This window comes from Dermacentor variabilis, unplaced genomic scaffold (assembly GCF_050947875.1).
Source record: "Dermacentor variabilis isolate Ectoservices unplaced genomic scaffold, ASM5094787v1 scaffold_12, whole genome shotgun sequence".
NCBI lineage: Eukaryota > Metazoa > Arthropoda > Arachnida > Ixodida > Ixodidae > Dermacentor > Dermacentor variabilis.
The window spans coordinates 25,042,466-25,070,275 of record NW_027460280.1 but is presented as its reverse complement, the minus strand read 5'-3'; positions in this window follow the sequence as shown (position 1 = coordinate 25,070,275).

Sequence of the window (27,810 nt, the reverse complement as noted above, 5' to 3'; positions counted from 1 at the left end):
CACCGACGATTACGATACTCCCTAATGCGAAATTTGAGCGCGTCTCTAAACGTGTTTTCCTTTGGCGATATACTGACTGACGCGGACAATCTGTCTCGTGCGACGCGTTGCAAACGGAGCAAAGTGCGACTGCCTTACCAATCTGGGGCTCGCGAGAGGCAGAGCGTGGCTTACGCGTAGGCGCGATTCACAGCCGCCGTCGCAGAGAGACCTACCAGACGAAGCGCGCTTCTCTGGCGCCATCTCGTAGCCATAAACACCGCACTACGCTTTCCTTCTCACGCTTCCACCATACCCTCCTCCTCCACTTCTCCTCGCCCTACCCTCTACTCCACAACTGCTTCATAGTTCGCTGCACTCTCCTCCTTCGCTTTCCTCATTGCGTCTTTCATTCTCGCTCTTTCATCCTTCGCTGTGCTCGTTCCCTTGGTTACTTCTCTTCTTCTTCATCCTTGACAATTCTTCTCAACTCCTACAGGCTTGCCTCCGTTTTTTCTTTTCCTAATTGGCTTTTCTACAAATTTTCTTTGGGATGGCATTCGCCTCCCCTCTTCATTTATTTTGATTGGCTTACGCCTGCCATACCTAGCTGGTGATGCGGGCTTCCCCACTTTATTTTTCTTTCTTTTTCTGTCTGGGGACACACAAAGCCTTGGTTACGCGGACGCCGACGCTCGCCGCAGGAACGGGAGCCTAAGAGCTGCGCTCTACTAACTTTTACGCGCCTAGCTGGCACACTACGAATGGGCAGTGCCATTTCGCTTCGCCGAAAAAACATTCCAAATTCTATAAAATTTTCGTATGCGTAATCTATTGAAATCGTCTAATACTCATGCATTTTTGAGTTGTGGAAAGCGAAGTTCAAGTAAACTACGGCGCCGATTTTACGCGTTTTAGAAAGTTCAAAGACTTCGCTTTCAGAAAGTTTTAACAGCGCGTCTCGGCACGTTGAAGAAGTTGTTCGACACTTGCTCTTTTCATTAGAGAATCACAACATGACACACCAAATTATACGTATAAGCCTGCTCAAGGATGGGATGGGGGAGTCCGAGAGATCTGACGAGTGGGTACAAGCCGCAGCTGTGCGGTTTTCTACGAAAGGACATCAATTGGCCACGCACGGTGGCCTACATCCCTGCTTGCGTCATCACTGGAAGTTTAAGGCCTTCGTGCAACGCGGGGTGGTGGAAATATGAAATTCTAGGATTTTACGTGTCAAAACCCCGATGTGGTTATTAGGCGCGCTGGATTAATTCTGACCGCCTGGGGTTGTCTACCGTGTACCCCACTGCAGGGAACACGGGCTCATTTCGCCCCCATAGAAATACTGCCGCTGCGGCCGGTATTTGATCTCTCGCCTTTAGCCTGAGCAGCGCAACACCGAAGCCACTACGCCAACACGGTGGGCGTGGTTCGCGGAGGGGCTAAACACAACTCTCTTATTTGCCCGTATGAGTGCTCTCACGGCAGCGCTATAAAAGCGCTATTACGCGCAGTATTTCCGTATAGTGCACCTATACTAGTGTACACGGTATCCAACGTCGTACGTTACGTCCTTGCCAGGTGACGGCACCTCAAAAAAAAAAAGAAAAACGCATCAGTCGGAAACTGAATTGCGGTGGGCACACTCGATACACCTATCTGGCATCAACCAGCGTCAGCTATATCTTAGTAAATGCAAGATTTTTGTTCCGTCTACTCGCCAGACATCGTTAAGGTAGAAAACTGCTAGTTTGTTTGGTGTTCTCAAACGTTAATGTTGTTATTACGGCCAAGAACTGGATGGTGGACAGGTAAATCTTTGAGATCTGAGAGTGCATTTTTGAGGTGGGCACATTAATAGTTCCAGAATTCCTGGAAATATTTAAATAAATTGATATCTATGTTGGCCTGGAACAAAGATAAGTAGGTCCCGCATTCGCAATAAGCTCTTTGGTGACTTGTTCGGAAAGGAATATTCCAGCGAATGCTGATATGGAACATATTATTAGTGAACGCTGCCGACCAACAGCAAAGAACACTTCCGAATGAAAAGCTGTGGGAATTCAGCCCTAGATTCCGGAGGCTTCGACAGACAGAAATAAAGCTCGTAATTGAAATACAGAGAGTTTTGCCGACATATACGGATTAGGTATACAGGAACCTACATGCACAAGAACTAGAAAAAATTGTGCAGATCCAGCACACGTGTTGGAATCTGCGTGAAGCGGCTGCGTCAATCCTATAACATTAAATGCGATGCATACAATAGTCTTTATTGTCATTTTCGCATCATGTAATCTCATGCAATGTTTATGTTTATGAGCCCTATCGGTCACAACTTTAATGTGACGTAACGTTTATATGTAATGCGCTACACCGTTCGCAATCTATAAGCCGAGATGCAGGCAGCAGTTGATGAGAATGCACACTTTGAGACGCAGTGATGTTTGAGAAGGTGATGCTTGTCGAGGGAAGAATGCCGAAGAGAGATGCAGGCTGAGCGAAGTATGGCGTGGAAGGCAACGTTCACTCGTTTTTCCCCTTTCATTCCTGCGGACTGCTGGCGCGCCCCCACGTGCTCTCTCGCGACGTGAGGCATGGTGAGGAAATGCTGGGAGAGTTCCTTAAGAAGGCTTCGCTCTAATAAGGATGTCTCTGGGAAAAGGAGTGTCGCGAAGTAAATCAGAGGAAACATGAGGCAGAAGTGAGGCAGCCTGAGACTCCGGAACATTCGGTAGCCATGTACAATCTAGTCTGATCTCTCTTCGAGCAGAATCGACCATCGCGATGATCAAGAACTTCGTTTTCCATTTCAGGTATATTTTTTTATACATAATACCTTACAGGCTCACTGAAGGGCATTGAGTAAGGGGAGTTATAGGTGGTCGGGAAAAAAATGTAGCATCAAAAACAAGAAAGAAGAAAAAAAAGGAGAAAAATGTGACAGAACAAAGGTTAGAAATAGTGCAGTGGAACATCATTATACAGTATCATGAAAGAGCATATTCAGGCTATTACGAAAAGTTTCGAGGTTAGACATAGATGCGATCTCGTCCGGATGGCTGTTCCACTGTGCAACAGAGCGAGGGAGTGATGATGAGTTAAATGCCTGCGTTTGACCATGTATGTGCATGAAACTGAGGATGTTGTGAAGGCGCCGTGACGTGCGCATAGGTATGAATTGGCAGAGTGTGAGATGTGTTGACATAAATGTACCTGTGAAACAGACAGAGGAGAGCTCTAATGCGACGAGTTCCTAATGACTGAAGTGAAATTTCTTTTTTGATTCATTTAATGCTAGAAAGATGGTCATACTTATGCGAGATGAATCTGGCTGCCCTATTCTGAACAGCTTCCAACATGCTGATAAGTTGACCATAGGGATGAAACAAATTCTACTTGAGGACGAACATAGGTTAGATATGTTTATTTCCGTATATTAGAAGGTGTATTACGCAAGTGTCTACGCAGGTAACCGAGGGACTTGGAAGCTTTAGAACACAGGCCTGTTACATGTGTATCCCAGGAAAGATCAGGTGTAAGGTGGACGCCAAGATATTTATAAGATGGGGGATTACAAATTGTGGTATTATAATCGAATAGTGAAACACCGTGTTAGTGCGTTTGGCCTCAACCAAATTAACTTGCATTTAGTGGCGTTAAGGGATATCTGCCATGTTTTGCACCAACTATAATTAAGATCAAGGTCATTTTGTAGAGCATAATGGACATCGAAACATTTAATACGGTGGTAGATGATGCAGTTGTCAGTAAACGACCTAATTGAACATGACAGATCGGACGGTAAGTCATTAATGTATATCTGAAAGAGTAATGGCCCGAGGACACTACCTCGGGGGACACCGGACGTGACATCGCAAAAGTTAGATGAAAAGTTATCACTACTGTAAACTGATGACGTATAGACAGGAAGTTACGAAGTCAAGATAGTGTTAATGAATCGAAACAAAGTGCAGACAACGAAATCAAACGGCAATGAGGTACAGTATCGGAAGTTCTAGAGAAATGAAGAAGGAGGCAGCCAGTCTGGGCATTAGTGTTAATGTTAAAGTGAAGGTCAGTCGTGAATACAAATAACTGTGAGTCACATGAACGGCCTTTTCTGAAACCATGTTGATTAAAGAAGAAAAAGTGGTTTCAAGGTGAGAGTAGATACAAGAATCTGTACCATGCTCATGTAATTTGCAGCATATGCATGCCAGTGAAATAGTTCGATAATTACCAGGTGACTGCCTTAGGTAGTTCACCGAGTTCACACAGAATTACCAGGTGAGTCCTTAGGTAGTTCACACAGATGATAACGATTGATTAAAAATGAGACACAGAATGCGACTAGAAATATCTGTAGTTTTCTTTAGCATTTTTGAGTTTATGCTTTCAATACCAGATGAAGTAGAAACATTAATATTGATAATCATGTTACCGATTCCTTCGGTAGTGTCGATGATTGGTACCAGGAAGGCGAATTTTTGCTCTGGAACAAACGGCACATTGGAAGAATCTTCCTTTGTAAAAGCAGAGGAGAAATACGCGTTGAAACCGACTGGACACTCTTTATCAGAAACTGGAGCTCGTTTTGCATGTTGTATTGCGATGTGTTCAGTTGAATTATTAGGGGAAATTACTTTCCAGAATTTTTCAGGATTACCGCTGGTAAGTGAGATCAAGGTTTGGGAATAATACTTCTCGTTCGCTACACCTAATGCTTTATAATAAGCTTGTTGGCGTTTCTTATATTTATCCCAATAAGGCGCCGCATTATTACGTCTCGCGGTATTGTACAAGCGTTTCTTTTTATTTCGTAGTGATCGAAGTTGTTTAGTAAACCAAGGGGTAGTTTTATCATTTGTTATAGAGAATAATGGCACATACTTGTCAACTAACTCTAACATTTTGCGCTTAAGATATGTCCATTTCTCATTCACGGACCGTGAAGAAAACGATGGTTGAAAAATTTCAATGAAAGAATTTCTAATTTGGCGTTTATTTCGTTGTAAGCAGCTCGGTTATAATCCTGGATAGTTTTAGTTGTTACACAAAAATGTTAACGTTAAGTTAATTGTGAAGTTCAGAAGTTTATGGTCACTAAAGCCTTTTATGCAATTGCGTAGCCAGAAATTTCATTCGGTGAGGGAGGGGGGGTGGTCTCACGTTGCAGTTCGGCCTCCTCGTTATGGAATTTGTCGAAGAATCAAATACATAAACAATAACTGCATTTCTATTGCCAAAGCTGCCGCAAACCAATTTAAACGCTACGTACTGTGAAGACAAGCAAAATATGTATTTTTTCATGAAATAACATACTCGTGTGTCCCAAAAATTGCATCCGGAATAACTGATATCAATGCTTCCATGTTGTTGTCTATGTAATGAGTAAAGAAAATACCCCACGAACTTTAGAACTATATCAGTTCGAAACCAGCAAAGCAGTGCATGTCGTTGATACGAAAAATGCAAAGCCCATGAAATGAACAAGTTCAGGACAAATATTTTAATGAAACTTTGTCATTGAAGAACCCTGTTTACAATTTTGTACAAATGCAACAACCAGGGAAATATCTCAATGACGCTGTTCTTTGTTCCAATGTACTGCGCAGGAGCAGCTGTCACCGGTCGTGTATTGTGAGTAATTGCACCGAAATTATAGTCGCAACAAAGAGCACATATAAAAAGCAGGAGTTCTGCAAAATATACGAGGCCGAGTCAAATGAAAGTGAGCCAATGCGAATATATGACAAACGGCGTACTTTATTTAACAGTAGTCTCCATCACCATTTAAACATTTGTCCCACTGACTAAGGATTGGCGTGATTCCCGTCTCATAGAATGATGATGATGCTTGAAGTTTATTGGCGCAAGGGCATCTAAGGCCAAAGAAGGCCAGGACACGCGTTTTGGTTTAGTAAAATTTTGAGTTTAGGACTATGACTTAAAATAAAGGCTGTATAGAGGCCTACATATAAGATATGTCTATAAATACTTGTGCATCAATTCTAAAATAATTATTAAGATAAGTATAAGGCCTTAAATGCATTGGTTACAGGCACACATGGTAAATCATTGTGGATTGTCCGAGTCCCTAGCTGTACAATTCTTGCTTACGCAAGAAGAGCGAGAGCTCAGACATACTTTTGTGCATCAGACCATATCTCACCTGTGAGGCACAATCTGATGGTTAGGATGATATGAGATGATGTCTAAAAAGTTAACTTGTGCAAGATAATTAAGCACTCTTTTAAAGTTAAAAAGTGCAACCTCTGATAAGAACATTGAGGGATTATAGGGTGTGAGTAAAGTTCCCTAAAATGAGCCGCTCGCTCTCGGTGAAGTTGAGTACATTGATTGAGGACATTTAGGACGGTTAAGTTCTCACCGCAGCGTGTGCACGCCGGTGGGTCAGTTGCAGTCAAGGGGTATTTGTGTCTGCCATAACTATGTCCTATTCTGAGTCGTGCCAGCCTGACTTCGGTGAGTCGATCAAGCTTCTGCGGGAAACATTTGGTTGACTGCGGTTTAAGAAGGCGCAGCTTATTTTCGACTTCCTTGTCCCATTCAGCTTGCCAATAATTAAGGAGGGCCTTTCGTACCGCAGGTTTCATTTCTACACCAGGTACCCAGCTTACGTCAATTGTATCCCGATGAGCCGCTTGTCCAGCATTTCTATCCGCCATTTCATTGCCTGCGATCCCAGAGTGGCCTGGTGCCCAGCATACAACACGAGCAAGGTGTTGTTTATACGATACTTGAATGAGTTGGAGGAGTTTGTTTTTCACAGGGTTTCGGCTTGCTTTGCCACAGGACAGGGCTGTGACAACGCGTAAAGAATCTGTGTATATTATAGACTTTAGTATCTTGTGCTGTACTGTACTATATACTCAACAGTGATCAGAATACCGTACGCTTCCGCTGTAAAGATGCTGCTATGGTTATGCAAAGTTTTAGAGTTAGAGAAGTTTGGGCCATGGGCTGCACATGATGCCGAATTTGCCCACTTTCAAGCAACACTGAAAAATGCAATAGATCTGTACTTGTCTTCAAGAACCATGAAATGTTGCTGGATGAGGGCACTTGGACAACTCTTTTTGAGCTATGAAAAGGACAAGTCACAGGTGACTGGACATCGCTCCCAAGGTGGGATGGGTTCAGCATAGTCACTTTCCTGCAGATCTGTGAAAACTATTTCAAGTTTTTCCGCAACAGACTTTACTGCTAATGGGATCGGCGGGGCGTGAGAAGGCCGGTTGAAATACAACTGGTTTGTGGACTGATCATTTATGAGTGCTTTGCATGGATGCTGTTTTAGCGACATCATTCTTATTGCATAGGGGACTCCGAGATATGTGCGCTGATAATCCAGTGGCCACTGATCCGACTCTGCATAGAGACCTTGGACAGGGCTCGTACGAAAGGCACGAAGTGCTGCTAGGCGAATACCTAAGTGATAGATAGGATCGAGTAGTTTAAGTGCTGTATTTGAACCTGATTGGTAAACAATACATCCATAGTCTATGCGTGACAACACAATGCTTTTAAAAAGAGATAGGAGACAATACCCATCTTTTCCCCACGACCGGTGAGATAAAATCTTAAAAAGTTCATAGTTTTAAGACATTTCAGCTTCAACTGTTTTATATGCTGCATGAAGGTTAGCTTCATGAACAGCACACAGCACACAGGAAGTCTTCTCTGCACTGAACCTAAACCCGTTTTCGTCTGCCCATTTCGCGAGCCGATTAACACTTAACTGTATCTGGCGTTCACATATGGACAGATTGCAAGATTTAAAATTGACTTGGATGTCGTCCACATAGACAGAATAAGACACCATGGATGGTATAGCAGAGCGGAGGGAGTTCATTTTAATTAGGAAAATTGTGCAACTTAGCACTCGTCCCTGTGGTACACCGTTTTCTTGAACGAAAGTGGGCGATAGTACATAGCCAATTCTTACGCGGAACTTCCTTTCAGATAGGTAATTTTGCAAGATGCTCAGCATAAAACAACAAATTCTATAGGACGACAGGTCTTGCAGAATACCGTATCGCCAGGCAGTATCATATGCCTTCTCAAGATCAAAGAATACAGATAGACAGTATTGGCTGTGTACAAATGCATCACGTATATATGACTCAAGGAGAACAAGATTATTGGTTGTAGACCTTGCTCTTCGGAAGCCAGATTGGTGAGGGTCCAAGATACTATTATATTCCAAAAAAGAACACAATGCGACGGTTAATCATTTTTTTCAAATACTTTAAGTAAGCAGCTAGTGCGTGCAATTGATCTGTAATTATTAACTAAGGAAGGGTCTTTACGTGTTTCTGTATTGGCAGGACTAATGCCTCCTTCCAAGATGAAGGTATATGACCAGCTGCAAAAATCGTATTGTATAGACCTAAGATGCAGTTTAGGGTCTCACCAGGCAGATTGTTGATTATTTCATAAGTTATTGTGTCAGAGCCTGGAGACGAGTTGCCACAAGAGCCTAGGGCAAGCTTGAGTTCATGGAATGTTAGTGGTTTATTGTGTCCTTCTGATGACAACTTGTTTGGACTGAGAGGAATATTTTCAGCTATTCGTTTATGGTGTAAGAACTTTTCGGTATAATTTTTGGAGCTTGATACCCTCTGAAAGTGCTCACCAAGAGTGTTTGCTTAATCTTCTATTGTATCGCCAGAGCCAGGGGTGAGAGGAAAAGGATTTGGACGTTGTCCTTTTAGTTTACGTACCATATTATATAGTTTGCTAACACCCGTGTATGAGTGTATGGAGGATACGTAGCATGTCCAGCTTTCTCTTTTGTATATTCGGCGGATACGGTGGACATTTGCTTTGCACCGCTTAAATTCTATTAGATTTTCTGTTGTTGGGTAGCGTGAAAATCTACTCCATGCTTTGTTCTGGCGTTTCTTTGCGGTTTCACAGTCTTTGTTCTACCACGGTTTTGGATTGACCTTATCTGTGCAGGACTGAGGTATGCAGTTTTTAGCAGAACAGAGGATGTGTTCAGTGATGTAGGAGGTCAGTTCATCTACGCCTAGGTGGTCCCCATCTTCCAGGGACAATTTACATAGGTTTCCAAATTTCGACCAGTCTGCACTATGATGTTTCCACTTTTTGGGGTAAGCTGGTCCATCGTGCCACTTTGTTGTTTCTAGGAGTGTTGGGAAGTGATCGCTCCCCCATATGGATTACTAATAACTCTCCATTCCAAGTATGGAAGAAATGACGCTGACCCTATGGCTAAGGCTATACACGAATACGTGTTGTGTGTAGGGCTGTAAAAACTTGGCTCTGTATTGTTAAATAGACAGGCTCCAGATGAAAGAAGGAACGTTTCAATTGCCCGTCCTTTCGCATAACATGTTGAGTCACCCCAGAATGTGCTGTGAGCATTGAAGTCTCCGATTGCTATACAGGGTTAGGGAAGCTGGTCAATCAGCTTTTCAAATTCTGTTGTGTCAAACCGTTCATCACGCGATATATATATGGAGCAAATAGTTTATTTATTTATTTATTTATTATTACCCTCAGGGCTTACAAGAAGCATTACAGAGGGGAGGGGCATTAGAATATCAGTACATATAAAATAAATACAAGGAGAAGTGAAGAACAGCTATACCGCAAATAATATACAGCAACAACAAGTAAATAAGCACAAAAGTAACAAGGCAAAAATAAACACTTAAACATCAAGTAACAAGAATATAAAAAACGAAAACATGGAATAATAGCAATGAAAGAAAACGATAGCAATAGGTGACAACGTGATAGTGACGCAGTTTTGAAGTAGGCTTATAATTCGTTTGATAGTGCTCTGCGAAAACGGTCTGTATCAGTGATAGCGACTAGTGACGCAGGCAGGTGGTTCCACTCAAGACATGTTCTCGGCAAGAACGAGTGTGAGTAGGTAACTGTGCGCTGCGCAGGTACATGAACTTTGAAGCGATGATCGATACGTGCGGAGACATAAGATGCTGGTGTAATGTACCGGGACTTGAGCTCGTGGTTATGATAGTAGATTTTATGAAAGAGCGAAAGACGAGATAATTTTCTTCGGGAAGAGAGAAGGGGAATGCCAAGACTAAGTTTCATGTTAGTAACGCTAGAAGTACGGTGATAATTGCTAAGAATTAAACGGACCGATCGATTTTGGACACTTTCAAGGATATTTATTAGAGTAGCATGATCAGGGTCCCATATCGAGCATGCGTATTCGAGGTTAGGCCGGACATAAGTGACGTAGAGTTGTTTTAGTTTCGGTGGAGCTAAAGAAAAGTTACGTCTGAGATAGCCTAGCATGCGGTTAGCTTTCGACGTGATGTATTCGATGTGTCTTTTCCATGAAAGATTGTTAGCAATATACACACCGAGATATTTGTAAAAAAAGTACTGGGTCAAGGGGAGTATCATTAAGTATGTAGGCGGGGCAAGCTGACTGGTTACGGGAAATTCTCATTGTTTTGCATTTAGAAGTGTTTAGTTCCATTAGCCAAAGCTTGCACCATGCTGCAGTGTTACCGAGATCATCCTGGAGTGTAAAAGTATCGTTAGTGCTTTCAATCTTGCGGTATATAACACAGTCGTCAGCAAATAGACAAATGGAACTTGCAATTTGGTTAGGAAGATCATTGATATAAATTAGGAAAAGTAAGGGTGCCAAAACAGAGCCTTGAGGTACCCCTGAACCGACCGGAACTTCAGGAGAATCATTATCATTAATGCTTACATATTGTGTACGGTTAGAAAGAAACTCTCGAATCCAGTTGAAGACCAGGGGATCAATATTTAGCTGGCCGAGTTTTAGTAGGAGTAAGTGGTGGTTAACTCTGTCGAAGGCTTTTGCAAAATCTAAAAATATACAGTCTACTATAAAGCCAGCGTCTAGGAAAGCATGGAGATCGCTACAAAATGTTAATAACTGCGTTTCGCATGAGAAGGACTTACGGAACCCATGTTGACTGTTATGAAAGAACTGGTTTGATTCCAAAAAGTTGACAAGATGAGAGAAAATTATGTGTTCAAATATTTAACATGGTACTGATGTCAAGGAAATATGTCTGTAGTTGTATGGGTTATGGGTGTCGCCTGACTTGTGAAGTGGAATCACCTTTCCTTTTTGCCAGTCTCTGGGCAAGGAGCTATTGTTCAGAGATTTTGTAAAAATCAAGTTTAATATAATGGAACTATATTCGGTAGTACCTTGCAAGAATTTGGACGTAATGCTATCAATACCGCACGAAGAGGATCTTTTTAGTTTGTTAATAATAGAGCAGATACCAGATGAGTCGAGTAAAATCGGTTCCATTGGAAAGAAACTAGGTGCTATGAATGGTGGAGAGCTGCCAGAGTGAGTGGGGCAAAATGAATGGGTGAAAGCGATGTTCAGTGTAGATGCGCAATAACGGCTTGGGATTATCTCACCTAATTCATTAGTAAGGGTTATACCTTGACTATCGCGGTTTTTAACGATGTTCCAAAAGCGTCTCGGATTCGTTCTGAGTAATGATGGAAGCGTGGTGTTATAGAAATTAAATTTAGTTTCTTTTAAAGCATTGGAGTAGAGTTTTGCTGCGACGGCATAAGCGGACCACTTGTCAGTAGTTGACGATTGTTTTGCAGCACGGAAAAGTCTGCCTTTTTTGTTGGATAGTCGGTTAAGGTGTCTGGTGTACCACGGTGCGTTAGATGATTGATAAACCTTTCTTAAGGGAATGTATTTGTTTATTAGATGCATTGCTTTACATTTAAATGATGCCCACAATTCTTCGACTGATGCGTCAGTGTAAGATATACAAAAACTGTCGAGGAAGGAAGAAAGATTGGTGTTGATAGCGTCAAAGTTAGCTTTATTATAATCTCTATAAGTTTAAAGCGCTTGTTCCTTTTAGCAGTTGGTACAGAGACAGAAAAATGTATCACGTCGTGATCACTGAGCCCTGGCAGGTGAGTTATTGTTGATACAATTTCAGGTGATGACGTTAGTATCAAATCTAGTAAGGATGATGTCGTAGAAGTAACACGTGTAGGAAGGCGGACTAGTTGCGATAAGCTGAAATCCAAGTATGTGGCTAGGAAGCTACTAGTTTCGGCGGAAGCAGGTTCTGCAAGCGGACATAAATGAGACCATTGGATTGATGGAAAATTAAAATCACCTAGAAGAAAAACTGGTATACCGGGAAATCTGGCTGAAATCTGGCTTAGACAATCATGAATTGCCTCGCAAGAAGAGCTGTTGGCGTTAGGCGGGCGGTAACAAATTCCAAAAACCATTTTTCTAAAAGCAATGGTTATACAACACCACACTATTTCTAAATTACATGGTATGTTCAAAAGAGTGCATTCAAAACATTCATTCACGGCAATGAGGACACCGCCACCCGTTCTCTCAGCGCGGTCACGACGATATACGGTGAATCTTTTCTCGCACTGAAGAAGTTCATGGGTTGAAATTTTGTCAGATAGCCAAGTTTCAGTCAGCAATATTATATCAGCATCTGTATCGTTAATTAAGGCGCTTAGATTGTCTCTTTTCGGGATAAGACTGCGAATATTTGTAGAAAGCACGGAAAGCACTGACGCGGTACCACCACCCCTCGCACTGTCCTAGCTAGCGGCAGAGTAGGCACGGCCTGAGCGGGTCGCCCTCGGGGAAAGGGCATCGGTAATTGGCGAAGTGGTGTCGGAGTGAAAGGAAGGCGTCTCGCAGACGGAATTCTCGGAAGCATCATACATGTAACATTTTTTGTTTGCATATAGGCGTTTGTACCGCAGCTTAAAAGGCGTCTTTAGACCCAGGCCGAATTCCACCAGTTTTTTACGAGCATGGCGAGTTGGTGCGGATAAATCTTCAGTAATGCTGATGCCGGTACCCCGCAAGGCAGACCGCTTAGACAATAAGAGCTCTTGTGATTTGAAGCAAGAAAATTTAACAATGAGTGGTCAATCTTTGCCTGCTACATACCTGCCTATTCTGTGCGCACGTGCTATGTCTTTAGATGACATGTGAATGTCCAGCCTGTCACGGGCCATAGCAATAACTTTTTCTTCAGACTGGCGGGCGTTCTCATCTGAAGTGTCCGATATGCCGTGAAACAGCAGGTTGTCCCGTCGAGACCTATCTTCGGCTTCGTCAAGGCGGGCTCTTAGCTCAGCCGCCTCTTGTTCCACGCGGTTTAGCGGTTGACGTGTCTTAGATAGCTCTTGCTGCAGATTTGGAAGATCGTTAATCCTATTTTCTACAGTTTGCAACCGCACGGTGATGTCTGTTACAATAGCAGAAACCGTCTCATGGGAAATCTTAAGATCCGCCATTGCCTGTGACATACTGGATTGGTTAGATTCGATCCGAATACAGCGCTCATTTGTCTTTGACCATTTGAATTAGTTCCGCCATGGCCTTGTCAGGCCCCGGATTTTCTTCAATGTCGCCACAAAGCAAAAGCAGCAAAGAACAGAAGCGTTTCAACAATGCTTCTGGGCACGGAAGCACAACCGCAAATCCGTCGTCTGTCTTGTAACATTTACAAGGTAGGAGAAGGTTATCACCAACCTGCACAACAAAAAAGATGCGCTGTGAGTCCTTCATTCCACTTGTGCCTCCGTGCCCACTATCGTGGTAGCAAGTGGTGCGTGCTTTTAAATGGTCCGTTATCGCCCATGACGATGTCGCTGACGGTGGACAGCGTTGCTCGAGGTTCGGGCAAGGAATGACGTTAGAAGGGCCGGGCGCTCTGCTCTCTGACGCACGTGAAGATTCAGTGGCGGCGCAGTTGATAGCCAGGCGTGTCGATGCCGAGCAGCAACAAGGGATTTGGACAGCAGGAGGCGTTCGATGATCCGGGCCATTGCTTGAAAGGAAGCCCAGAAGCTGCACAACAAAAAAGATGCGCTGTGAGTCCTTCATTCCACTTGTGCCTCCGTGCCCACTCAGTTGGTTGTACAATATAGCCCGAACAGCCACTGCTTCAAGTGAACTCTGGAGTCATACATGCTGGCATGCTACTGACTTTTGGGTTATGATTGCCACACCACCTGAAGAAGAATTACCGTTATTTCTATCTTTACGGAAAATTATGTACTGTCTTAAGAAGTTCTTGTGTGTAGACTTTAAATGTGTTTCTTGAACACACAACAGTCATGGCTGATATTCCTCTAGTAGATATTTGACATCATTTAGATTCTCAAATAAGCCCCTGGCATTCCACTGAATTATTTGTGTAGCCATATCGAGGAAGATTTTTGTTGTTTCTGTTCAAGAGCACGGATTAAAGGGAAGCTGAAAGGTTTTCCAGAAAAAATGAGTGAACATCTGTACATAATGGTTTTCAACCCTCCGAATTCGAATATCGTATCGAAATTGAGCGAAAGGAAGCGCAAATATATTTTATTTCTACGAAAAGTGCAGCTGCGGACACGCCCAGCTCGCGCGTCTCGTTTCCACCTGTGATTGGTCGGGCGCCTCGTGACGTCAACACTAGTGTTCGTCCGAACCGACCGCTGCCGCTACACATGAAGCGCGGTGCCAGGTAGTTTGGTGCTGTTTTTCTGAGACGGTAATGGAAAATTTAGAGAGACTGCGTTTTTCTGAGGAGTTCGCCGTTACTCCCTACATGTACGAGCCGATTGCGAAGAGCAGGCCTCTCGAAGAAGCAAACGATGCTGGTGCGAGCAGTGCTTTCGACGCGAACGAAAGCGAAGTCTTGGAATCTCCTCGTGTTGGAAATGCTCTTTGGTGAGTATGTTTTTTGCACAGCACAGTATGTTTTTTGCAAAGCTTTCGCTTCACAGCAGCCTCCCACTTCGTTAAAAGCTTCTTGTCTTGTGGGAAGTAATGGAAGACAACATCGTGGCGGCCGCTGGTGTTCGTGCAACCGTAGGCTGCACAGAAAGCCGGCATGATCGGTCCTACACTTCAGTTGATGCTGCGCACGTTGACTACCACTCTACATACACGCAGACGCACCAACAAAGGAATGCAGGGTCGATCGAAGCAGATTACGATGGCACGCACGCAGAAACAAGCACGGTCGCGGAGGCTGCGAAGGAACGGAAGACTAGTGTTGACGTCCCAACACCGCGGTTTCCGGTCTCCGCTCGCATCGTCAGCGTCAGCAGCAGCGCGCGGCATTCGATGGGGGGCGGAGCTACAGCGCAATTTTAACCGACGATTACGTCGCTCCTAATTGAAAAAAAACCCCCAAATTTTACCTACATGGTTTATAAGGTTCCCGCATCCGTATATGAGCGTCTTATTGAATTCGACAGACTCTTCAGCTTCCCTTTAATGATAGATATGTATAGAAGGACGGTAATCGTTTAGGTTACCGGTCCCTTTCTTTGAGCAGCTACAGGTATTTTATCTCTTCTAGCGCGCTCGTGAGAGCGCTGATCTTTCAGCATCGATGACGCCGAGGATTTTCGATCGACCTCCATAGCCTTCTCGGAGGCGCTGGAGGATCGTGAATTAGGCGCGGAGACTTGCGTCCCAGGCCGTGGAGTTCAATTTAGCTTTAGAACCTGCGGAACCGAAGTCTGCAGGCCCACCTTCGATGATGATGGAGCAGCACTTTCTGCGGCCACCAGGGGCGCAGGCGGAGTGATTACCGGACCACAATCAGTGACCGCGGTAGACTCCCGAGGCATTTGTGACGCTGCCCTCCATCGCGCCACCTCGGAAAAGGTTGTGTGATCTAAGTACGAAAGACGTTTCCTTGCTTCGTGAAATGTTATATTTTCTTTGACTTTTAGTGCAATGATTTCTTTTTCTTTTTTCCATTTAGCAAGCTGGATGGCTTCCATCCCAGTTCACGCAATGTGGAGATAAGTCACAAGTGTCTGATGGATGATCGTTCGAGCTGCATTTCGCGCAAGTCTGCCTTCCTCGGCATGTCTGAGATCGATGCCCATATCTCTGGCACTTAAAGCACCGTCAAAGATTTGGGATGTACGGCGTAACACGTACTTTCATATAGCCTGCATCCAATGCACTAGGCAGCACACTAGTACCAAAGGTTAGTACAGTGTGCTTTGTTGGACGTTGTTTATTGTTCCTGCGGATTAGGATTCTTTCTACCTTGATCACATTTTGGTCCTGGAAACCTTCAAGCAGCTCTTCGTTACTAAGGTCCAAGAAGTCGTCTTCAGAGATTACTCCACGGCTCGTGGTCATATTTTGATGCGCCGACACAGTGATCGCCAATGCATTTCAAGTCATTAATTTTATCATGTTGAGTTTTATCCTTCAATTCAAGGAGCAGGTCTCTATTGGACATCTCTGTGGCTTTGTAGCCAGGTCCTATAGTGTTTGCGAGGCATTTCGCCACCAAGAAGGGGGAGAATTTACGCACGCTCTTGTTGCCTTCACTGTGGATTACTTGGTATTTAGGGAAGTGTTCTTGATTGTTCTTCAAAAATAATTGAAACATTGCATCGGCGCGCCATCTTTTTAGAGGGCGATCAAGGGAAAGTGGTTTACTAGAAGCCATATAAGTGTCTTGAGTTCGGCAACAGCTCCAACCACCCACCACCGAGCCCAACATGGGGACGGAGCAAGTCTTACGAGTATGACAAGCTCTCGCCAGTTGTACGGTGCTACTACAACCCAATCTGGAGTACCCAAGCTTGACCACCTACACAAAGTTAACCATCGCTGCCAGGAAAGTCGGAAGTAAATAGAAGAGAGGAGAAGACAGGAAAGATTGAAAGGAAGAGAGAAAGACGCAGAAGGGAGAGAGGGACAGGAAAAAGGCAACTAGCTATTTCCCCCGGGTGGGTCAGTCCGGGGTGCCACCTACGTGAAGCCGAGGCCAAAGAGGTATGTTGCCTCCACCGAGGGGCCGTAAAGGTCCAAACACCCGACATCGGCTCAACCGCCAGGATCCCCTCTTCCACGGACACGGCAAAGCCGTGCATGGTTAGACGCGGGAGGGTCCAACCCGCATGTGCTCGGGTACGTGGTGTCGCAACACACCAAACGCCTGCTGACGCAGACGCGCCTGCGGGGCCAGTCTCATAGAACATCTTGGGTTGCTGCTTCGAAGAGTCTGTAGCTGATTTTTTCACGTCATCGTCCGACACGAATCTGGTTCCCTTGAACTGTTTCTTCAATTGCCTGAAAATGTGGAAGTCGCCAGGAGACATGTCTGGCCTGTATGGCGGATGTTGCAGCGTTTCTCACATTCGTCAAATTTCCGCTTCATCTGTTCTTGATTGCGACGCGCAGCCGATCCAGCGTTTCACAATACCGCAAACGATTGATAGTATCTCCAGGTTTAGCAAATTCCATCAGTATTGGCCCCTGACGACCGAAAAAAAAAGTCAACAACACCTTTTTGGTGTTGTTGTCTTTAGAGTGACGAATTCGAATGTTTCCACTGTAAGCTTTGCCGCGGTGTTTCAGTCTCATAGTAGTGACACCATGATTCGTCCCCGGTCAGAATTGCAGACAAGAAGTCGTCACCCTCATTGTGATGCCAGATCAGATGAGTCAAGGCAGCGCCGAACCTCTCCGTCTACTGGCGGTGGTTCAAAATCTTGGGCATCCATTGCGCACACAAGAGCCGATAACTGAAATGTTCATGAATTATGGTGTCAGCCTAACTGCGGCTGATGTTCGCACGCTCTTCCAGTTCATCGATGCTTATCCTCTGTTCTTGTCTAACCAGCTCATCAACCTTTGAAATTGTGTTGGGGGTGATTGCACGGTGGCTTTGGCCCGGTCTTGGATCGTATTTGCAACATTCACGTCCTTCTTTGAGCCATTTGCTCCAATGCTCCAATGAAATACAGTGTTCAACGTACACGGCAGCCATACGGCGACTAATTTCTTTTGGGGAAACACCTTCAGCTGTCAAAAACCTCACGACACCACGCTGTTCAACTTTTGAAGGCGTCCATTATGTCACACAACCATGTTGAACCCAGTATGCGAGAGCATTAAAGAATATTTATCCTCACACAACCATGCTCAACCCAATATATGAGAGCATTAAAGAACATTTATCCTCACACCTGCGTGTCATTTTTGTAAATGAGAGATACCCATGTGTTACGAGCTTGCCTCGCAGATAATGAACCGAACCATTATTGCGGGGGATGGGTTGGCTCACTTTCGTTTGACTCGCCCTCGTACACTAAAATGTGAAGATACAATGAAATATACAAATGCGAAGATAGAGTAGGATAAACCGGCAAAAAAGTGTCCCTAGAAACAAAGTTCGCTACACGTGTACACAAAAGCTCGCAACAAGATATTTAAATATACGTAAACGTCTCCAATAAATCTATGCACCTAAGAAAAAGTCACTGTGTATAATGCATCAAACAAGGCAAATAAACATGTTGCGCAATCACAGATTTACTTATCACAGAATCCTAAGGCTCTCCTCCCCCCTCCTCTACTCCTCCTGACGTATAGTGCGCGACGGAAGGAGGCGCGCATCCTGCTCGCTTTTCTCCCTTGCACACACGACACTGAGCCACCATCGTCGGCTCACGCATACCGCCCCCCCCCCCTACGCTTTCACTCGCACATACCGAATGCAGGGCGTGGTCATGATGTTATCGGCTTTGGACTTCATACGGAACATGAGGGGGACGGCGATGGCAGGAATGCGCCTGGAGTGTCTATATTATTGCTATCGCAATAATATAAGAGTATCCGGCAATTGAATCGTCCGGCGACTCGTAATTTTGCGCAGAAGAAGAAGTAACAAACACAAACTTTTATCATGCCACACTTCGCTGTGCCGCAGCAATCTCTTTTTTTGTTTTCTTTTGTGGGGCGGGGGCACCGAAATGAAGAAACGCAAAGGAAACCATGTTGGCCACAATCGAATGCCTACTTTTGGTACCTAGTGTGACTACCGCAGGGATATCGAAGAAAACGTGAGACACTTCGTCCACAGAGTACCATAAGCACACTACTCGGTATCCTACGCCGGCGAGCCAAGACTTTCCGGAGAGGTTACCCTCAAGCGAGCGCCTTGCAATCCGTCGAGTCCCCACAGGGATGGCGGCGAGCTACAATTGTTTCTTTTTATCGTCTGCTAGCCAGAAAGCGCCCAAAACTCTGCCAGGCGAAAATTCACTCAGACAGACAAAAACAAACGCGCACCAAAGTGGCTGTGCGTTGGTCAGGGCAACACGAGAAAAATGCATGCGGCTTGGCTTTGCCAGCCCGCGGGTAGCGAGAGAGAACAAGAAAGTTGAAGAGGCTCAATGTGTCCTTGCGAATAAAAGTTAAAGTAAATATATATATATATATATATATATATATATATATATATATATATATATATATATATATATATATATATATATATATATATATATATATATATATGAGAAAGTACTTCCCTTTGCTGGCTTCAGTGCCTTGCCATCAATACTACGGCAACCCAGACGACAGCAAGCAGAAGGTAATACACAAGAAAGCTTCAATATTCGCACACATTTTTCTCAGCGACCTTACACACCTACTGCAGAAGTAACACCAACTAATAGCGAACATACCACCGCATCGGTGGCACAACTGATTTTGCCAATGCTTTTCGCAGCTCTTAAGGCAATCCTATCTGCTCTACCGGAAGCAAACAACCTACCAGAAGTGAAAGCCTTGTGGCCTCTAGAAGCACTATTATGTCAACAATCCGGGTCGTAAATACGTCAGGCAGTACATGAATAACTGCTACAAAAATGTCTCCATATTTCAGTGGAATGCCAACCGTCTTCGAAAGGAGTGTGCTGACTTTCGTAAACTGCTTGCGCAATACAACTTTCCAATACTTTGCATTCAAGAGGCGGGAATCCATGACGACTTTCGCCTCTCGAATTATGTCATATACAAGACTTCTCGTCAAGGTGCTGTTAGCAGAGCGCTCCTGTGCGTCAGAAAGGACCTACCATATTATCAAATTCAGTCCAGTGATTCAGACTTCCCGGAATTCATCGTATGTCAAGTATGCTTTGGCAAGCTCTCTATAACAGTGGTTAATCTATATCTACAACCTTCAAACCGGATTTCAGTAGAAGCGCTAGTGGATATCTTCAAAATAGCTCATTCTAATGCATTTATATGTGGCGACTTCAATGCACACAACATCATCAGGGGCAGTGATCACTGTGATGCACGTGGTAACGTTATTGAGTGCGCCATAGGTAAATGCAACTTGACAGTTTTAAACGAGGGGTCGCCAACATTTTTTTGTGGATATAATTACTCAAGCTGTATAGATGTTACCTAGTGTTTCCATGATCTACTGAATGGCATGGGATGGACAACAGATATGGAAACGCGCGGAACTAATAATTTTCCCATCCGTGTAAATCATCCTAGCATGCACTATGACATCAAGCGTTACAGCAGACTAACCAACTGGGAAGATTTTCGGTACCGCCTAACGGATCAAATTAACATGCAACATTAGAAAAAGTTACAGAATTTTTGCAGCATAATATGAACATATGCACAAAGAAGGTCCCAATTCCAAAAGATTATGCTGCAGTTGACGGAGAATATGAACACCTAAGAGCCATCAGAAGCCAATCTGAAAGAGCGTACTGACGAAGCGGTAGTTTAGAAGCATACAGAAACGCTCGGAAAATACACAATGTAATGTGCAGACGCATGGAAAATTTAGACAAACGGCGCTGGCGCGATTTCTGTGGCACGCTGTCTTCTCACACATCTGTCCCACGAATTTTTCTAGTAATTCGTTCTTTAAGCGGACCTGTAACCACGAGCTCCCATTTCGTGCTCTCGCTGTAGCTAGGGGCACGCGTGAAATTATAGTTGCAGATGAATTTTGTGAGCTTACTTCCAGACCTGCTTTTTCATCGCAATGTGCAGAATTTAATATTTCAGTAGTGTTAACTAAGCAAAAAATTATTGCTTGCTACTGGGCCCAACATCCTCAATTAGATCATGCTTTCACATTAAGCGAGCTTCAATGTGCAATTGCATCATGTCGCCAAAGGTCCGCTGCTGGGCCGGACGGCATTACGTACAATATGCTAAGAAACCTCGGACCGACAGGTACAAATCCCATCATCATCATCATCATCATCATCATCATCATCATGGTTACGCCCACTGCAGGGCAAAGGCCTCTCCCATATTTCTCCGACTACCCCGGTCATGTACTAATTGTGGCCATGTTGTCCCTGAAAACTTCTTAATCTCATCCGCCCACCTAAGTTTCTGCCGCCCCCTGCTACGCTTCCCTTCCCTTGGAATCCTCTCCATAAGCCTTAATGACCATCAGTTATCTTCCCTCCTCATTACATGTCCTGCCCATGCCCATTTGTTTTTCTTGATTTCAACTAAGATGTCATTAACTCGCGTTTGTTCCCTCACCCAAATCTGCTCTTTTCTTATCCCTTAACGTTACACCCATCATTCTTCTTTCCATAGCTCGTTGCGTCGTCCTCAACTTAAGTAGAACCCTTTTCGTAAGCCTCCAGGTTTCTGCCCCGTACGTGAGTACTGGTAAGACTCAGCTGCTATATACTTTTCTCTTGAGGGATAATGGCAACCTGCTGTTCATGATCTGAGAATGCCTGCCAAACGTACCCCAGCCCGTTGTTATTCTTCTGATTATTTCAGTCTCATGATCTGGCTCCGCGGTCACTACCTGTCCTGAGTAGATGTATTCCCTTGCCACTTCCAGTGCCTCGCTACCTATCGTAAACTGCTGTTCTCTTCCGAGACTGTTAAACATTACTTTAGTTTTCTGCAGATTAATTTTAAGACCCACCCTTCTGCTTTGCCTCTCCAGGTCAGTGAGCATGCATTGCAGTTGGTCCCCTGAGTTAATAAGCAAGGCAATAGCATCAGCGAATGGCAAGTTACTAAGGTGTTCTCCATTAATTATTATCCCCAATTCTTCTCAATCCAGGTCGCTGAATACCTCCTGTAAACACGCTGCGAATAGCATTGGAGAGATCGTATCGTGTTGTCTGACGCCCTTATTTATTGGCATTTTGTTGCTTTCTTTATGGAGGACTATGGTGGCTGTGGAGCCGCTATAGATATATTTCAGTATTTTTAGGTACGGCTCGTTTACACCCTGATTCCGTGATGCCTCCATGACTGCTGAGATTTCGACTGAATCAAACGCTTTCTCTATAATAATATTTATAATAACTTATGGATAGAATAAACCGTACCTGACTCTTGGAAAGTCACTCGAAGCATACCAATTTTTAAACCGGGTAAGACGCCCTTGTGCTTTGAATCCTTCCGCCCAGTTAGTTTCACAAGTTGTTTATGCAAAGTAATGGAGAAAATGATTGACGCGCGGCTTCAGTGGTGGTGTAAAGAAACGGATGTGTTGCCCAACTACTTTGTAGGTTTCAGAAAACATAGATGCACAATGGATGCAATATTAGATGTAGTAACCTGTGTGGAACACGAGCGTGCACGTGGATACATGACGATAGCAGTATTCGTAGACATCAAGAGGGCATTTGACACTGTTAGTCACGTTCATGTTTTGCTAAGCATGGTGGAACTTGGCCTTTCTGGCAGGTCCTTGCGATGGATTGCTGAATTTTTATCAGGTCGCAAAATATTTGTTCAGACGGGTGAAGGAAAGAGTGCTGAACATGTTGTCAAACAGGGAGTACCACAGGGAAGCGTACTCAGCCCCTTTCTTTTTAACTGCGTCATGGCTGATTTAACAAGAAGATTGCCATCACAGTTAAAGTTTTCACGGTATGCAGATGATGTGTGTACTTGGACATCTGGGTTTAAAGCTCAACTACTTCAGATGGCATCGCAAGACGGCATAAGTATCATTAACCAATTTTCGAGTTAGAGAGGAATGGTTCTGTCTCACGCAAAGACAGCTGTATTGCCCTTCACTCGGATGCAGTTCAAAAATTTCACTCTTAATCTGGAAGGAAACCCTCTGATGATGGTCAAACAGCATCGATGTCTTGGCATAATACTTGTGTGGCAGCTATCCTAGGACCCCACATAAAAAAAAAAACTCGAAAACGAGGTCAATGTCATAGTGACTACTTCGCAGGCTTGCAGGCACATCATGCGCGGATCACTATCGTCCATGCTGACTGTTTACAATGCATTAATACAAAAAATTGCTTATTCCGCGCCTATCTTACAAGGAGTTTCCCACACGTCAGAAGAGCGACTTCAAAGACTCTTTGCTAGAGGACAACGCATATGTCTAGGAGTTCCACGAGCGACTTCTAGCTCTCTTGTAATAGCTGAGGCACGCCAATGACCATTTCCAGTTAGGCGAACTACAGAAACATGCGGACATTATTTCCGTCTTCAAACACAGCATAAATGCCACCCATTGACTCTAGGCATAATGAAACGAGATAGAAGTTATGTTCATATAGAAATTCCAGAAAATCTTCACATATTGCCAAGAAATTAATTTTGGAACTCAGATGTCGAATATCCTCCATGGCTGCTTATACTTCCAGAAATCGAATTGTCAGTAGACGGAATATTCAAAAAAAGAGACATGTTCATTCAAGATGCTCAACAACTAGCACTTTACCAGATATATATGCGGTATTCAGGATGCACACACGTCTATATAGACGGCTCCAGTACAGCAACCTCTTCAACTTCATCATTCATTATACCGCACCTCAACAAACAAGAATCATTTAAGTTATCTCGTCCGACTTCGTCCACAATGGCTGAACTGTTCGCAATCCTATGTGCGATAAAATTTATATTGCCAGTAAGAGATGCGCAAAAATGGGTAAGTTTCAGCGATTCACAGGCGGCTCTAACATCACACTGCAGCACAAGAGGGAGAACATTCAGTGATGGTATAACATACGAGACACTTCAAAACCTCACAAAGGCAAGCGAAGCGAACTATGCAATAGCATTCGAGTGGATACCAGGACATCGCAACATTCCTGGCAACACAGGAGCCGATGAAGCAGCACGGCAAGCACACCTCAATGATGATGCGGGTCCGCTCCCAATATCAAAGAATGAATTACGCTGCATTACAAGGACAACGTCTTTAAAAATGTGTAGAAACACTTGGTTTGACGAGAATTCTCAGAGCTCGGACTTATGCCATATTGATCAGTTTATTGAATTCAAGTTTTCATTGTCATTAGACAGAACTATGGAAACTTGTTCATCGATTAAGGCTAGCACTGCCTACACAAAGCATTTCTTACAGAATTGGCTGTGCGGAAAGCCCCGAATGTGATTGTGGATTTGTAGACGAAGATATATATCACCTCCTTCTAGATTGCCCTCATCACGACACACCAAGAAGCCGACTTAAATTAACCCTAACTGAATTAGACTGCAGGCCTTTCAGTTTAAGGAAACTTTTGGGTCCTTGGCTAACAACGTCCTTGCAGAAGAGCGCTTTAAAAGCACTAAAGACTTTTCTTTAAGACAGCGGCTTTGTTGGACGTTATTAACGCTTTTATTGTTCCCTTCATTTCAATGTCGCTGTATATATGCATGTGTTTGTGAATTATGTTATGTAGACTGTACTGTTGTGACGCCTTCAAATCATCGAGGGCGACCAACATCTACTGCTCGACCCTGAAATTTGCGTCGCAAGAGAGATCGCTGGACTCCACGGAGGGAAAGCGGAAGTTATGCTAACAAACTTCAGCCAAGAGTTCAAGCACATCAACAAGGGCCACGAAAATCGCGTATATAGAGGAAATTGGGGAAACCAGCAATGCCTTTGTCCTCTCGGATTCTGCCGCATCTACCCCGATGAGCATAGTCCCCGAACCAGACTTCGACATAAATCCAAGTCTTCCTATGAGTAAGCAACAACAGATCAGAAGTCTTTTCCGACGATACAAAGACTGCTTTTCGACGTCATCGAGGATTCGACAAACACCAGTTGCAAAGCATCGCATCATAACCGAAGAGTGCGCTCCACCACTCCGCCAGAGCCCTTACCGCGTTTCGACGCGAGAACGTGAAGCTATTAGGCAACAAGTCGACAAAATACTGCGCGACGATATCATCCAGCCGTCGGAAAGCCCGTGGGCACCCACAGTAGTCCTGGTCAAGAAAAAGCACGGAACCCTACGCTTCTGCGTGCATTATCGTCGACTGAACAGGATCACGAAGAAAGACGTATACCCCCTTCCACGGATAGACGACGCATTGGATCGGCTCTGCAACGCTAAATACTTCTCGTCGATGGACCTCAAGTCTGGCTACTGGCAAATAGAAGTCGACGAGAGAGATCGCGAAAAGACTGCCTTCATCACACCAGACGGCCTCTACGAGTTCAAGGTTATGCCATTCGGACTGTCCTCGGTGCCTGCAACGTTCCAGCCCGTCATGGACATGGTGTTAGCAGGATTGAAGTGGCAGACCTGTCTTGTTTACTTGGATGACGTCGTCGTCTTCGCCGGAAATTTCGACGGTCACCTTAGGCGGCTTGCGACAGTACTAGGGGCCATCAAATCATCAAGGCTCACTCTGAAACCAGAAAAGTTCCGCTTCGCTTACGATGAGCTTCTGTTCCTAGGCCACGTCATCAGCAAATCCGGAGTACGCCCCACCCCGCTGAAAACAGCTGCCATCGCAAAGTTCCCGCAGCCCATCGACAAGAAGGCCGTGCGTAGATTCCTTGGGATGTGTGCCTACTACAGGCGCTTTGTAAAGGACTTTTCACGCATCGCTGAGCCGCTAACGCATCTAACCAAATCTGATGTCGAGTTCAAGTGGTAAACGCCGCAGGCAGACGCATTTCAAGAACTAAAACGACGCATGCAGTCACCGCCGGTAGTTGCACATTTCGACGAAGATGCCGATACCGAAATCCACACTGGCGCCAGTGGCCTCTCGGTGCCGTCCTAGTCCAGAAGAAAGGCGGACATGAACGGGTGATATGCTAGCCGGTCGCTGTCAAAAACTGAATGCAATTATTCTACGACTGAAAAGGAATGCCTCGCCGTCATTTGGGCTACAGCAAAATTCCGCCCTTCCCTATATGGCAGGCCATTCAAAGTCGTCAGCGACCATCACGCGTTGTGTTGGCTAGCTAACTTAAAGGACCCTTCAGGACGGCTGGCAAGGTGGAGCCTCAGACTGCAAGAATATGACGTCACAGTAATCTACAAGTCCGGACGACAACACTCTGACGTCGACTGCCTATCACGCGCCCCCATCGATCCCCCGCCGGAAGATGACGAGGATGACGACGCCTTCCTCGGAATAATAAGCGCAGAAGACTTCACTAAACAACAACGAGCAGACAGGGAGCTAAAAGGCCTCGTCGAGTGTTTGGAAGGGAACAACGACGTAGTACCTAGGGCTTTTAAGCGCGGATTGTCTTCGTTCACATTACAAAACAACTTGCTCGTAAAGAACAACTTCTCACCAGTTCGCGCCAGCTACCTTCTTGTTGTACCGTCAGCGCTGCGTCCAGAAGTACTGTACGCCCTACATGGCAATCTAACCACTGGGCACCTCGGATTCTCCCGAACGCTGTCGAGGATACAGTAAAGATATTACTGGCCGCGTCTTACCGCCGACGTCGCCCGTTACGTCAACACATGCCGAGACTATCAGCGACGCAACACACCACTGATAAGGCCAGCAGGATTACTACAGCCGATCAAACCTCCTTGCCCACCACCATTTCAGAAGACCGGGATGGTTTGTTGGGACCGTTTCCGGGGTCAACATCCGGAAATAAGTGGATAGTCGTGGGGCTTCACCCATCTTCACCTTCATCTCACCCGCTTCGCTGAAACTGAAGCTCTACCGAAAGGCAGTGCAGCCGAAGTGGCGAAATTTTTCGTCGAGAACATTCTGCTGCGACATGGTGCCCCAGAAGTCCTCATCACCGACAAAGGAACAGCGTTTACAGCAGAGCTCACTCAAGCCATTCGGCTCTACAGCCATACAAGCCACAGGAGGACAACTGCCTACCACCGGCAGACGAATGGTCTCTCGGAGCGCCTGAACAAGAGCTTTGCCGACATGTTAGCAATGTACGTCGACGTCGAGCACAAGACGTGGAACGCGGTCCTGCCGTACGTAACCTTTGCTTACAACATGGCGATGCAAGAAACAACACAGATCACGCCGTTTAAGCTAGTTTACGGCAAGAACCCGACGACGACTCTCGACGCCATGCTGCAGCACGTCACCGACGAAGAGAATCTTGACGTCGCGACCTATCTCCAGCGCGCCGAAGAAGCCTGATAGCTCGCCCGGCTACGGATCAAGAACCAGCAGTGTACCAACAGCCGACACTACAGCCTCCGACGACGCTTCGTCGAGTACCAGCCCGGTGACCGTGTTTGGGTTTGGACCCCTATACGCCGACTAGGACTGAGCGAGAAGCTTTTGCGTCGCTATTTCGGACCGTACAAGATCATCCGACGTATTGGCGCACTGGACTGTGAGGTCGTGCCAGACGGCATTTCGCTATCACAGCGCCGCCGCTCACGACCTGAAGTAATCCACGTTGTGCGACTCAATCCGTACTACCAGCATTAATGAACTTCGGGACTTCGCGTAACTGACCTTTTGACTTTGTTTCTTTTCATTGTTTTGTCACTTTTGTTTAATAGGCGTCCTTTTGTGTTTCGCTCTCTTATATTCGTAGCATCGGGACGATGCCTTTTAAGAGGGGGGTAACGGCACGTGTACTTATTTATCGTTATCGGGCGACCACTTCTCACCACCTAACAAATGTTATCGCACAGCACAGGACGCGCCTGCATGTAAAAGAAGTTTCTGGAATGTTATCAATGGTTCTATCCGCTATCTTTCCCCGTAACTTGCGTAATCTGATTGCATGTATGCGCGAC